Source organism: Orcinus orca, chromosome 17 (assembly GCF_937001465.1).
Source record: "Orcinus orca chromosome 17, mOrcOrc1.1, whole genome shotgun sequence".
Lineage (NCBI taxonomy): Eukaryota > Metazoa > Chordata > Mammalia > Artiodactyla > Delphinidae > Orcinus > Orcinus orca.
The window spans coordinates 79,636,145-79,651,504 of NC_064575.1; positions in this window are offsets into that span (position 1 = coordinate 79,636,145).

Below are 15,360 nucleotides of genomic sequence, written 5' to 3' on the forward strand. Positions count from 1 at the left end.
AGGGAATGCGTCGGGTTTTGCTCCCGGCTGACTGCAGCGCCCATCTCATACCAGTTACATGCTAGATGCTCAATAAAGACTTCCTGGATGAATTAGTAAAGAAATGTTGTTTGTGGCAAGGATCAAATAGTATAATGTACAGAAAAGCGCTTTGCAAAATAGAAAATGCTTCCGTCATTAAGACTATCCTATTATATCCTAGCAGGAGGGAGGTCAGATGGGGCAAGTGAGCGGCCCCAGACCGTCCAGCTCTTCTGCTTTGCAGCCCAGAATCAGAGTCGGCTCTCGGTTTCCCCCCTGCGTTCTTGGCAGTTCCCCTAGATGACTGTACAGTGAGACGGAAATTTCTTATTAAGCAACTCTGGTGAAACTTGCATAAATCATCAGCTTATCCGTATAAAAAGATGTACATCAGACACGTCTTTTCCCAGTCTCTGATGGGTTAACCTGGGAGGCTTTTTCTAGCCCCACTTCCTTTATTTTTACAATGTACTTCTTACCAGGTAGCACAGAAGGCCTCTTTCCCAGAGTTATGACATGTTATGAAAGCACTTCTGATACCCTCGCCAGTTTCCAGGAGCCCGGATCTGGGGCTGTGTGTCAGGATTGTGTGTCTGTGAACGTTCCTGCTTCTCACCCGCACTGTGTCTCCCAACATGGCCAGCCGGTAACAGTCATGACTGGAGTGTCTGCACAGTGAGTTCCCTGGGAGCCCTGACATTGATTTAATGCTCACCGTCACCCCACCCAGCCCCACAATGTCTTCAGAGCAACAGCAAAGCTCTTAGTAATGATGGTTAAAGAAATTGATTTCATCCTTTCCCCATCCCCTTTCTTGGTTCATCAGAGTGGAACAATCCTAATGGGTTCTGATGCCATCTGGGTGATGGTGCAGAAAAGGAAAGAGCTGCCTTGCTTGTCAAAGATGAGTTCAGAGCTGCTGGGTACTTGGTGTTTGGTTCTGGGCAGTGTTTTACTTTGGGTTCTTGAGGCTGTGAGAACCTGGCCCAACTTTCCTTAGATTAAAAAAAAGTGATGTAGGGATATACAGACTGACTAAAAGTGGGGACCCAGAAGGAGAATGACAGCCTGTCTCTGTGGCCCTCTCTGTCTTTCTCTTTCTCTCCCTTCCTTGTCTCTCTGCTCTCTCCTCGCTTATAGGCATTCCCTGTTAAGTCCTGGGGTCGCCCTAAAAGTTTTCTGTATGCTTGTAGCCCCAGCCCCTCTACGTCGTGGCAACTGTTCATCCGCTCCAAGTTTTAGTTTTTCCAGGAGAGGAATCTGACTGACAGGTCTCATTCTGTTATAGGTCAACAATCCAACTGTGAACAGGCTGCTCAGGCAGCATGTACCCACGTCAATAATAAATACGTGGATGGAGACCTTTACAGGAGATTTTGCATTACAGGGAACGTAGGACCCATGATTCTTCAGTCCCCTTCCAACCTGGAAAATCTCTAGGCATTTGAGTCAGCAGTAGTAAACAGAGCCATACACTACACTGCTCACATATATTAGCTCCAACAGCTAAGGCAGCTCATTACTCTTGTGCAATCATGACTCCCCTAATCTCTTTGCCAGAAATTGGCTCAGGAATAAGTAGATTTAATCCCTGTTTGGATCAACAAGATAGAAATATACTTGGGTCTTCTAGGAAAGAAGTTCTTAAAAGTATGCCTTGGGAAGCTACTCTTTATTTCCAGCTGGATATGAACAAGGAAGTATTTTTATTTCAGTTTCTCTGGAAGATATCTTATGCCCCTGCCGGAAGCCAAATTGAAGCTAAGTATATCCAGAGCCCAGATCACACTGTACCTGAAGCCTACGTTCTAGTCTTTCTTTTGTATGAGTCAATACAGTTATTTTGTTTAAGCCACTTTAGGTCATGGTTCTGTTACTTGTAGCCAGACACTTGATAACCTATATAACACTACAGCCAGAGTGATTTTCCTGAAGTCCCCCTTCAAGAAAGTCATTCCCCCAAGTCACTTCCAAGCTTTCAACCCTTAAAACTTCAATGGCTCCCATTGCCTTGGGAAGTAAACCCAAACTTCCGAGCCTAACAATTAAGGTCTTCCTTGATATGGTCCCAATGTATGTTTCTCACTCGTTTCCTTCCACTCTTCCTCTTTGTGAACCCTATATAGCAAACATGACTCAGCCCAGAAGCTCTGGTTAAATGAACACGTTTCTGTGTCCTTGAAATCAACATAGATCTCCCTGTTGCTGGGCTGGTAAAGCTTTCCCTAATATCCGTCACAGGACTCTTCAAGCCCTGAGGTATGCAAAGGTCCAGAGTTCTAACACAGGGCCTGGTACGAGGGAACTCTGCTTCTTAGCAGCATTCACTATATCAGCACAGCCTCCTGCCCAACCCATAAAGGACCATGGCTCCTGAACACGCCTGTCATGCGGTCCAGGCTTCCTGGATGTGTTCGTTTCCTAGGGCTGCCAGTACACACTGCAACAAACCGGGTGGCCCAAACCAGCAGAACTTTATTTTCTCACAGTTCAGGAGGCCAGAACTTTGAAACCAGGGTGTCAGCAGGATTGGTTCCTTTTGGAAGCTCTGAGAGAATCTGTCTCCTGTCTCTCTCTCAGCTTCTGGTGGCTTCTGGCAGTCCTTGGCCTTCCTTGGCTTGCGGAAGCATCACTTTGATGTCTGCGTCTATCTTCATATGGCTATGTGTGTGTGTCTGTGTGTCTGTATGAGTCTCTGTGTGTCTGTGTGTGTGTCTGTATGTATCTTCTCCTCTTGTAGGGACACCAGGATTTAGGGGGCCCACCCTAATCCAGTATAACCACATCTTAATTTATTTAATTAATTACATGGGCAAAGACCCTATTTCCAAATAAGATCACATTCTGAGGTTCCCAGGGGAACGTGAATTTTAGAGGACACTATTCAACCCACAATTCCAGGGACACTTGACCTTCCTGCTCATCCCTCTTTAGGGTGCTGCCCTTGAGTGGTGGCTCCTCTCTGCAGACCTCCAGCTGACCTCCAGCCTCAGAGATCCTTTTTGTCACTTTCCCTCCTGGTGTTCTCAGAAGTATGCTCCTCTCCACTTTTCCTTTGTACATGGATTGAAACAGGATTTCAAAGAATTCCTACTTCTAATTTTCCCTTTGGCAAAAGTCTTTGAGGCAAAGAAACATCCAAGGCCTGGTTTGAAATGGGGAAAACAGGAACACAAAGGGGACAAAACCCACTAATAGGTAAATAGAGTGTCCTGCCGTGCCTGTCATACCTGTGGTCTCACACATCACCAGTCCTAGAAAACCCACCACCAGGCTCTGCAAATGGACAGTCGGTGCCCTTGAAGGCTCTCCATTAGCCTGACCCCTGCTGTCTCACTGTCCCCACATGAAACCGTTACTGTCATCCCCTGTGTAGCTTTTGTCTCTTCCCTTTATGAAATCCTGTGTCTTTCTTAGAATCTTTTATTCCTTGTAGCTTGGTAGTTTATTTGCGTATTAAGCTACATTTCCAATAAGATGGAAAAGTCCTGGAGAAAAGGTGCAATCCTTCATTCATCCAACACAAATTTATTGAGCACCTACTAAGTGTCAGATACTGTGCCAAGTGCTGGGGACAAGGAGGTGGACACGACATAGTTCCAGCCCCCAAGGAGCCCACAATTTGCAGGAGACTGATGGTGGCTGGTTATTTCACCACGTTTGGGTAGCACCGTGATAAGCTAACAAGTGGGTATAGGGAGATCACAAACAGGTTGTTGGTTTGCAACCAACAATATGAAACCAGCCCCATAGGTGGAGGCAAGAAGAGACCAAAGAGAGAGGCAGACACACCAGATTGGTAGGTGGCAGGTTTAATTAAGTATGGAAACTTACGAAGTTTGTTTTGGGCAACAAAACCAGTAGATTTCTGCACTTGCCAGTCAGGATCTTGAGTTTACAGAGAGGCCTTAAAGGGGCTCAGTGACATACACCATCCAGAGGGTCTCAACCACACATGCTCTCTCAAGGCTGCGTCCTTGAAAACAGCTCCCACTGTGGGCATGACAGGCAGAGTTCATCCCAAGGACAGGGGAGGGGGAGGAGCCTCCAATTGCCTGGGTCCAGCTCAGGGGTCAACCCGAGGTCATGTCCTCTTGATGACCTCCTCCAACATTTTCTTTTCTGTGACCGGATTTTACAATTTTATGTTTCCTTTCTTTTTTTTTTTTTTTGTAATATGCGCTGAGCGGTCAGCAATGAGTTTTGCTGGCATGAAACTGGACTGTTTGGTGGCTGCCTGGCTGTACTGGAAGCAGATACCACAGCAGTAATAAAGGTACATGTAAAGAAAAGCACAGTTAAGATAATGATTTTTAAAATAAGTAACAGTTTTGTTTTTATTTTTAATGAAGTGCCCCATGATCCGAACCTTTTGTTTTAGGCTGGGGATAGGATCATTGAGGGCGTTTATTTGTGTTTCTCTGTGATTTAATAAAGATGATATATTGGTAGACTTATCAGGTATGAACATATGTTATTTTGTTTGGATAATGGCCTAGGTGTCTCTTTGTGAGGCAATAATAATCTTTAAGGCCATTTTATTTCGGAGGACTGCTTTTTTTATTAATGTTTGGTAAGGGTAGGCTTTGTTGGCTATAACTTATGGCTTTTGGGTGAATTTAGTAAGAGGTTTCCTATGTGTGATAATGTTTTCCAGACCTGTGGAGGGAACAAAGATGGCGGCCAGGCCAACTGATTGCACGAGTGGAAAACAGAATGTGTCCACCTGGCCTTGCAGAGGGGGAGGTTGGCTGCTTTAGGAACTCGACCTGGTTGTGGATACCATACATGCTAGCATCAGTGGGAATTTATTTTTTTTATTTACTTAATTTTTTTGCGGTACGCGGGCCTCTCACCACTGCGGCCCCTCCCGCTGCGGAGCACAGGCTCCGGACGCGCAGGCTCAGCGGCCATGGCCCACGGGCCCAGCCGCTCCGCGGCATGTGGAATCTTCCCGGACCGGGGCGCGAACCCGTGTCCCGTGCATCGGCAGGCGGACTCTCAACCACTGCGCCACCAGGGAAGCCCTTTATTTATTTTTTTATGCAGCAGGTTCTTATTAGTTATCTATTTTATACATATCAGTGTATACACGTCAATCCCAATCTCCCAGTTCATCACACCACCACCCCCCGCCGCTTTCTCCCCTTGGTGTCCATACGTTTGTTTTCTACATCTGTGTCTCTACTTCTGCCCTGCAAACCGGTTCATCTGTACCATTTTTCTAGGTTCCACATATATGCGTTAATATACGATACTTGTTTTTCTCTTTCTGACTTACTTCACTTTGTATTAGTCTCTAGATCCATCAGTTTCCTTCTTCTGATATCAGTTTTCTCATGTGTACAATTAGGAGGCTGATTTAAAGCAATGTTCTCAAACTGTGCTGTAGGGGACCTAAGGGGTTCCACGTTGAGTTTCCGTCTGCATTGATCCGTTTCGCAAATGTTTTCTGTAGGCTGGGCCCTGGGCTGGATATTAGGGATATGACCCAATCAGTGACCGATTACCATTATGAAAGGTACTTCGAAAGAGAAACCCAAGAAGGGGTAAGAGAGGGAGTCGACAAAGGTGGTTTAAACCGTCGTACATGTGCTTCCCATTGGGTTGCCGTTTGGGCAAACCCTTCCCAGGATTGAAACCACTGGCTTAGGCGATCTCTAAGAGTCCATGCAACCATAAACCTTTGTTCTAGGATACTTTTCAATGATTTTACTTTGGAGTAAAATCAAAACAGGCAGAAGGCAATTCCTGGATTTGAAGGCTGTCCAAGACCCCAAGGTTAACACGTCATTCTTGAAAAGAAATTGTGGGGCTCTTTAGGGATCAAAAAGGTTCTATATCATGGTTTTATGACATTTAAAAACCAGCGCCTTACCCTGGGAAATTGAGTGAAAGAACAGACCGAGAAGGGTGAGATGTAGCCCTGCTTGCTAAAGGAAGCAGCCGAGCATAGAGGTGCAGGGCGGGGCTCTGGACTCTGATACGTGTGCTGAAGCTGCTTGTCAGATGATTCACACTTTCTGAGCCTTCTAGTTTCCATCTGCAGAATGGGCATGTGTACTTGCCTCTCAGAGACCTTTTAAGGAGAAATATTATATATAAAAATTTACTGTTTCACTGCCAGATACTTACTAAGTATTCAATAAATGATGACCATCATTAATTTAAGTATCTTTCTAATGCATACACTTGCCAATGTTCCTGCAGATGTTTTATAAATGAGAATAGAAAGTCACACAGTTTAAGAGTTGCCCAGGATCCGGACTCTGCCAAGCCAGCAGCATCTCTCTGAGGGAAGAAAGCCTTGTACTTCTTCCTTTTTTAAAATACATGCCCACAGTGGTGGCCTTCAAAATTTGAGTTTGCCTATTTTTTCCCCCAAAGGAGAGTGAGTTATTTTTCCCAGTTGAAACCAAGCCTAAATATTCAAATCTGGGATATAAGTGTTCCATGTTTTCAAAGAATGAAGATGGCATCAATATATGTTATTGAGAAATAAAAAAAGAGGCCCTGAAATTATTTCTCTGTATTTTTGACAGTTTAATAGGTTAACTTTCCTTGAGACTAAATCTGCAAACATCTTTTTTTCCCCTCCCTCTTCTGGTAATTAAAACAAATCAGAGAATGCACAAGGGCTGGAGTACCTCTATAACTCAGTGGTTTATGGGGTGGAGCTGCATGTATGAACTTGGGCAAAACATTTAGCTTCACCTTGCTTGTGTCTAAAATAAGGATAACGATAGGATCAACCCTCTGGGATTGTTGGGAAGGTTAAAGAAGATAATTATTAAATACACCATGCACATAGAAAGTGTAGAGTAAGTTTAGCTATTGCTATTTTGATGTGTATCAATGTACTAAGTATTTTGATGTTGACATATATTTTGAACTGCAAACTCATAAAATATAAATTAATATTAGCTTCTTGTACTTAATAATCTGCATTTAATGATTCTGGAGGCAGCTATATCTACCTTAAGATTGTGTTGGGAGCTGTGGCATCAGTTTTAAGAGACATGACATCTGCTACTAATTTGGGCTGCCCACTTGGTAAAATTATTTAAGTCATTAGGGTGCCTTAGGACTGTGGTCCATAGCCAGTCATGGGAGAGGGGGGAATTCCATCAGGCGGTAAAATAGCTGACTGGTGAAAAATCTTGTTGATGGAGGAAAGATTCAGAATCTCATCTATGCAAATCAGATGATAGTATCTGTAGCAGTTAGGATGAGGGTGGGCTGCAGAAAACCTGAAATAACAGTAGCTGAATCAGATAGAAGTTAATTCTCTTTTACAAGTCCTGATAGGAAGGCTGATATGGCATTCTATTGTTTCAGGGACGCAGGCTTCATCTATCTTGTTCCTCAAGAGCACCTACCATCCGTCCATAAGCTTACTTCCTACTTCAAATTGGCTGCTGCAGCTCCAGCCATCAAATCTTTATTCCAGGCATTTAGAAAGAGATAAGAGCATGTCCTTTACCTTTCAGGCCATCTCCAACAGATTGCCCACACCAATATCTGCTTGCATCTCATCCCCCAGGCCACTCCCTGCTGCCTAGCTACAAGGGATGCTGGTAATGTAGTCTTTATCCTGGGAATGTATGCTGAAAGACGTGGCTATGTGGGGACAATTAGCAGTCTGTGCTGCAGGGTTAAAAGGGGTTAGATCACTTAATTTTGACCAGGGCCCGAGTGCAGAACCTAATCCCATGTGCAAAGCATGGACTTGGAGTTGCTTGTTGCCATAGTAACCAGAAAAGACTGAACATGCCAGTTGTTATGAAGAAAAAAATTGTCCTTGCGTCTCAGATCCTGGGTTCTGGCCCGAAAATTCTGGCTGATAAGCTCCTAAGTTTAGGATGGTACTTACTTATGTTGTTAAAACAACTTGTTTATTCTCCTGGTGCTAACTTGTTTATTCTCCTGGTGCAACTTGTTTATTCTCCTGGTGCTTTCACCCTGGGAAAGCATAGAAATACACCGAGTGATGGGAAAGTAAATCACAGAAATAATACTTGTGGGAAAATCAGCACATGTTTGGTATTTGAAGTATGTGGTGTAATAAAAAATATTTTTGACATATTAGAGACAGATTAGATTGATGACGCTACTTTAAAATGTAACCAAGCAGCAGTTTAATTTAGACTTGTCAATTTTTATTGGAAAATTTAAAGAAAGAAAATTTGCCATGTTTGATTGTTTAGAAGAATCTAAGAGTCTTTAAACTTGGTTTTAAGTTTATTGCTTCACTAAGATGTTTTGAATACTTAAGGAAGGCTTTTTGTAAATTAATTAATTAATTAATTAATTATTTTTGGCTGTGTTGGGTCTTCGTTGCTGTGCGTGGGCTTTCTTTAGATGCGGCGAGCAGGGGCTACTCTTCGTTGTGGTGCGCGGGCTTCCCATTGCGGTGGCTTCCCTTGTTGTGGAGCACGGGCTCTAGGCATGCAGGCTTCAGTAGTTGTGGCACATGGGCTCAGTAGTAGTGGTTTGCAGGCTCTAGAGCGCAGGCTCAGTAGTTGTGGTGCGTGGGCTTAGTTGCTCTGCAACATGTGGGATCTTCCCGGACCAGGGCTCGAACCCGTGTCCCCTGCATTGGCAGGTGGATTCTTAACCACTGTGCCACCAGGGAGGTCCCTGAATACTTAAGGAAGGCTTTTGCTTATCATATCGGTATAAGTATTGGAGGAGATTTAATGAATTGAGTTGTTTTATCTGGGTCCATTGTTTAAAGTTATCTAGGTTTCTTTAAACATTGAATAAGCAACTCCCTGATAGTACTGTTAAAATATAGTCTATGTTAAAAGAGAATTATAAGTTGAATTCAAAGTCCTAAGGCAAAAAATGGATTTCTAAATTTTTTTCATATTAATACATTTTAAAAATCAACCTTAAATATTTTTCTATATGCAAAAGCTGCCTAATAATGATAATAATAATTATAATAATAATAAACACTGACAGCTTCAACTTTTAAAACTTTTTATTTATTCACATACAAATAAGAGGTCTCCGGTGATAATTTCTTTTTTCTTTTAGTAGTGGAGTTCTTTTGTGTTTGTTTCTTTGTTTGTTGCTTCAAATTAAATCTTATGTGGAATCCAGAGTTGGGCTTGTTTTGAGAAATGACTCTCCCTTATTCCAAGTAGTCTGGGGAGCCTTTCGGATAAGGGACCCTCTCCTTCCTCAGTTACAAGATGGCAGGCATCCCAAGCTAGGCCCGTCACATGTGACACTTCTCCGAAGACATCAATCATTCTTTATTTCCTTTTACCTAGAATACTCAATTTTACCTTCCTACTTCCTGTTTTTTTAGCACAGGCGTGAAAAGCCCTGATTCAGAAACCAGATTTTGTGTGTTCAAATCATGGCTCTGATGCTGCCTCACTGTGTGACTTTGGGTTCATTACTTAACCTCTCCGAGTCTCAGTCTCCTAATGTATAAAATTAGCACCATACTAATGTCCTCTTTAGTATTTAGTATTGTTGTAAAGATTAAGTGAATTAATACATGTACAGCTCTTGAATGGCAGCTGACATATAGTAGGTGCTCAATGTATGCTTATTATTATTATTACCTAGGTGCAGAGCTTTCCTTTCAATTATATGAATGAACCCACGGTTTTCCATTGGATTCCTTTTGTGCTCCTTACTTTTTAACTATGGACTATTTATGTTCCTTGTAAGCAAATATTTTCTGGCTGGAAAAACCCCAATGTCAAAATAGATATCCTGGATGACCCGTTGGGCCCCTGTACCTGCTACAGTTGCAGGTACAGGGGCCCTGTCCGTGCGACATTGCCTGAAACCGACTGGACCCAGTCGTGTTAAGGGCTCCTCCTTGGTTTGTGTGCTCTGATTCCCTTCGCCAGTCCCACCTGTCACCCTGGCCATAAGGATCGTGTACTGAATAGTGACCTCAACTTCTGGACGAATATCCAAGGAGGGTCTATGATGACAAGAGTCTGGTTAAGACAGAGGAATAAACTCGTAATTGTACAATGTATTCAACAAGGGTCAACTTTAGAAGGAGAGGAGGAGGAAAATAAGAATGAGATGGAGAAGGGGAAGCAGAAAACCACCACCACTGTCTCAGGACTACTTGGATGTTCCACTGAACCATCGGTGTGTTCTTCTGTGAGCCCCCCTTGAGCCCCCCTCATCTACGGGATAAAGGTGACAGCTCCGCAGCATGGCATGCAGACGGCCCAGGGCGGCCTTTGGCTACCTGTCCACTCCCAGTTCTGCTTCTTCTCTTCTCTTCCAGTCATCTTTTGTGTTTCATAAGTACCAGACTCCCGCTACATCTTATTTACTCCCCGCTCTCTCGTGCCTCCACATCTGTGTGTATTTCCTTCCTTCCTTGCTGTCTTGTCCAGCTGGCACAGACCACTCATCTTCAAGCCTCAGATCACACTCTGTCTTCCCTGAAACAGCCCCTGACTTCCCCAGGCATGCCGCTGAATCTCTGTCCCTACTGCTCTATGCACCTTACATGTAACCCCATTTTGCACTCATCAGATGTGACCTCCTTGTGGCAGGGTGTGTGTGTCTCTCCATCATGTTGTACCCACTGCAGCCTAGTCCCTGACCCAGAGCTGGTGGTCCTGAATATTAACTGAACAGGGTCTTCCCCAGACCACACTGTCCTTCTCTGATACGCTTCCCTTCCTTGTGCTTGGCTGCTAGGGCATCACCCCTGCTGGAAATCGGTTGTTGGGGGAAGCAGTTGGTTCAGTTTCTGAATCTCCTTTTTAAACGAGGCTCTCTGAAAATAGAGACTATCATCCTTTTTCCCTGCTGGGTCTCCAGTGCTTAAAAAGGTACTCAAATAATCATGCATTAGATAGAATAATAAATCCATCCACTGCTCATTCTGCATATCTGAGTCCAAGCCCACCCTGCACTTAAATAAAGTAATCTCCGCCCGACAGATGGTCTGTCATGTCCTGGTCGCCCCAACGCAAGGACCTGTCTGAGCTTCCTCGAGAAGCAGAGGCATGTTTCTTGGAATCTGTAGATGCCAGGGTTTGGTGTCAAGATGAAATGATTCTGATACCTGTGAGCAATGAATCTGGTGCTGTGCTACCAAGGCAAAAAGAAAAGAAAGCCTGTCAATGTCACTCTCTGGGGACAGTTGTGACAATATCAAAATAAACTCACAGCAAATGCCATTAGCTTGGACTGAAGGGAAGTGTTTGGGCTTCTGCAAAAATGAGACCCAAAGCAGGGAGATGCTATTACTGGTGCACGTCTCTCTTCCTCACTCCCCCGACCCCTCCATCCTCCAATGACCCCTCAGCCTTGTCCCCCTTCAAATCTACAGAGAAAGTCTGGGGCTCTGAATTTCTGCCACTGCCATTCTTCTAAGAATGTGACAAAAGAAACCATGTCTTATTTATTTTATGCAATCGTTCCTTTAATAAAATATGAAGTGTTTCATAGTAACATAGAGACATCTTGCCAAAAAAAAAACAAAAAAACTTTAAGAAACCCAAACCAAGCATTCATCTAACCAAATTTGTTGGGAAAGCTTGAAGTAGTCCCACAGAAACCTGTGCTGGGCATCCACCATGGGCCAGATTCAACATGGTGTCTGGCAGACAGAGAAATAAGTGAATTCTCACCCAAATGGTATTTTCCCTTCAAAATGTGTGCTTCCTTCCTTATCTGGACCCTTATACTCCAGCCCACAGATCAATGCATCTCGTCTCACACTCCAACCCCAGACCTTTGGGCAATTGTCCCCCTTTTTCTCATAAGCCATCAGGTATGCAGAAGGACACCCAGTCAGTAATCTACAAATTGCCAAGATGCCACCAGCCCACTCTTCACATCTTTAACCCCAGAACTTAGATCTCTACGGTCACAGTTTGTCAGCCCTCGAACAGGATTATCACTTGGTAGGGCTTCTGGGTCAACCAGATCCAAGCGTGCATTCTCCCCCCACAGCTCACTGTGTAACCACACACAAGTTACTTAACCTCTCTGAGCCTTCTCTTGCTCATCTGTAAAATGCAGGGAACTCACTGCAACCTCATAGACCTCTTGTGAGGATTAATTATGGCAAAATTTACATAAAACTTAAGACCATTTATACAAGATCATGAAGACCGTCCCTGCTGGATTTGCATTAGTACCTGGGTTCTCCTTAAAATATCCAGGATCAGAACTGGTCAGATACTTGACGGTAACTCAAGCCTTTTATTTTATTGCTAAAGAAACTGTGGCCCAGAGAAACTCACTAACTTCCTTGGAGTCCTGCATACCAGTTCAAGGGAGAGGCATTTGTTGATTTGCGTGTTTAATGAACACATAATGCTTATACTGTATCGGACACTATTCTAGGTGTTTTACAACTATCAGAACATTTAATATTTACAGAAACCCTATGAGGCAGAAATTATTATCATCTACACTTTACAAATGAGGAAATGGAAGGGTCAGTAACTCGCCCAATTACAGGCTTGTAATTAACGAAAGAAGGATGTAATCCAGGCAGCTGGCTCTAGAGTCTGTGCACTGAACCTGAACCACTGTACTGGTCTCAGCTCTTGTAATACTCATCATGCTTCTTCAATATTCATCTACAGTCAATGCCACCTCTTCTCTCCATCTCTCCCCCCTCCTCTCTCCCCCTCCTTCCCTCCAGCCTTTTATCTATCCTAATTAATAATAAAGAGAGTGAAATTACTTTCTCTGAGAATCCCACTGAGCAGAGGCTGAGCAAAAGCCTATGCGTTACTACTTGACTATAGATAATTCCAAAGAAGCTGGAGAGAGAGAAAGGGGGAGGTGGGGGGCAGGGAAGGAGGGGGATGCATCCCAAGGTGCATGACTGAGCTGGTCTCCATTTGGTATTGTTTATTCATGAGGGACTGTCTCTAAGAGGCCTGTGAAGTACCAGGAAACAGACAGTTGGGGAGGGGAGGGGGTGGGGGAAGAACGCGTCCATTGGCTCCCACTTTACATAGGTTAAAGGTTTGCTCCCTGGGGCATTCACTCTCCTACATTCCCAGGCTACTGCTGCGGTCTTGGCCAGGCTCCAGGTATCTCTCACCTCTGCAGCAGCAGAGACCCCTGGAGAAGGTTGTCATGAGGGGAGGGGCTGCAGCCCTGCAGAGTTGGGGTGGGAAATTGGCCCAGGGTGCACAGAGGGGTCTATGGGGAGCTGGTCTGCGTCCTGGGGGTGGAAGGGATCTGATACCCCTGCCTCGTGGAGCTGTTGGATTCTCCCGACATCCAGATCTAGCCAGGAGTTCCCAGTTTCTGGTTCTCATTCCTATTTCCTCCTTAGTCTAATTGTCTCTGTAATTTGAGGCAGGTCTCTTCATTCCTTTCACTTTCCCATTTGCTAAATGAGATATTATGAAGATCAAATAAGCAAATGAACAGGAAAGGGACACCTCCAGGATGACACAATGGATTGGTGGTAGAGCCAAAGGAAAAGTATCTAGATTTTGCAGTAAAATTGGGGTACTTCTCAAGCAGCACTCTAGAATAAGAAACTTTTAACCAGCTCCAAGCCAGCCAGCCGCGGAAAAGACCCCCCGTTACATACATGAGCGATCTGTGAATGGCTGTGCAGCCCCTCACATCACGGCCACACAGCGGGACACAGAAACTCATCTCGAGTCAAGAAAGTGCGTTCTCCTAGGTCCCTAACTTCTGAGTTGTCCGAAAAGGTTTATTCTCAATGAATAAACGGTGCCCCTGTCTCCAGATGGCATCAGTAGCTGACCAATACTTCCTTCTTTATTGTGCTACAGATCAATTAAGCATTGTAGATATTTGATAATTTTGGTAAAACACAAGATAAGAAAAATGATCATCTATTAAATACCACTTAGGTACCAGAGACTGTGCTAGGTGCTGTGTATTCATCAGAATTGTTAACACACATTATGCACTTCTCTGCTCTGGGCACTGCTTCTCACAGGATAATGTGCCACTCATTCACTCCTCTCAGCAGCCCTGGGAAAGAGGAAGTGGTGTGACCATCTCTATTTTGCAGATGAGGAAAATGAGGCTCAGAGTAGCTGAGTCACCTGCCCCGCATGGCACAGCTGGTGTGAGGTGGAATTGACATTACCCGCCAGACATCTAGCTCTAGACTTCATGCTCTACACTTCCACTCGCTGCTTTTTGACACTTACCACAACCCAGATCCGGCCCCTGAGCCGCCAAGCAGCAAAGCTGTCTGTAGGATAAAGTGCAAACTCTTTGCGGGATGGGCTACCCAGCCAGCCTCCCAACCCACCAACCCTTTCCATTCTATGCCCCTCAGTGGTGCCAGGAAAATTACCCTTCAGACCCTGATCGGCTACATTCTAGTTCTCTGACCTTGAACACATCATCTTCACCTCTCTAAAACTCTGTGTCCATAGCTGCAAAATGAGGGGAAAACCCTTTCCTTTGCAAGAGTCTTATGAAGTGCAACCAGACAAGCTATGTAAAAACCCCTAGTTCAAAGCCAGGAACACGATGGAATTTAACCAATGCCCATTTTCTTCCCTGTGCTCTTCTGAACTTAAACAGAGATTAGTTTGCAACTTATCTGCATGCCTTCCACGTGCCCCCAGCTACAATGCGCCTCCTGCAGGTTTCAGGAGCCTTGGGAGTGAGCACACTGTGTTACATTTATCAGGGAATGTGTCCTCTTCCTGAGTTATTTGAGGGTGAAGGGTTTACCTCTTTGTAACTACCCCAGCACCCAGCACAGTTTCTGACAAATGCAGGAGCTCAACAGATAAATGTCTGTTGAATAAACAAATGAATAACTGAATACAGCCGCTTCTGGTTCATCATAGGAGAGTAATAATGACTCGGTGACTTGAGATTTGACGTGGTTGTACCTGTGCGTGCCTGGATGGATCTCCAGGGGAACATAGTCGAGAAGGATTATTTATCAGCTTCTCTCTGCTCAATTCAATTCAACGAACGTTTCATTTACATCCACTGAGAGTCTGAAGTGGGAAGAGGCAGAGCCTGATGCTCTTGGAGAACGCACAGCCTTGTCCTAATTTCTGGGCTCATCATGCCAGCTCTTCCAAACCCCCGCACAGATTAGCCACGTGAGAAGCATTTTTAATGAGTACACGTTTGTCCATGTCCTTTGCCCAGACTAACAGCTCAGCAGAAAAAGGAAGCGCACAGGCTCCAAGATAAAAGGGAATTTGGGGTGCTTGCCTACCATGTTCTTGTCCTCTCTCCCTCACACACACTCACTTACATACACGCTGTATTTTCCAGGATTAAGAGGAAGCAATCTCATTTCAAGTAGCATGGAAATAGTGGGTCTGCCCTATCCTTCCAGCTGGGGTTTTTAAATAGTTT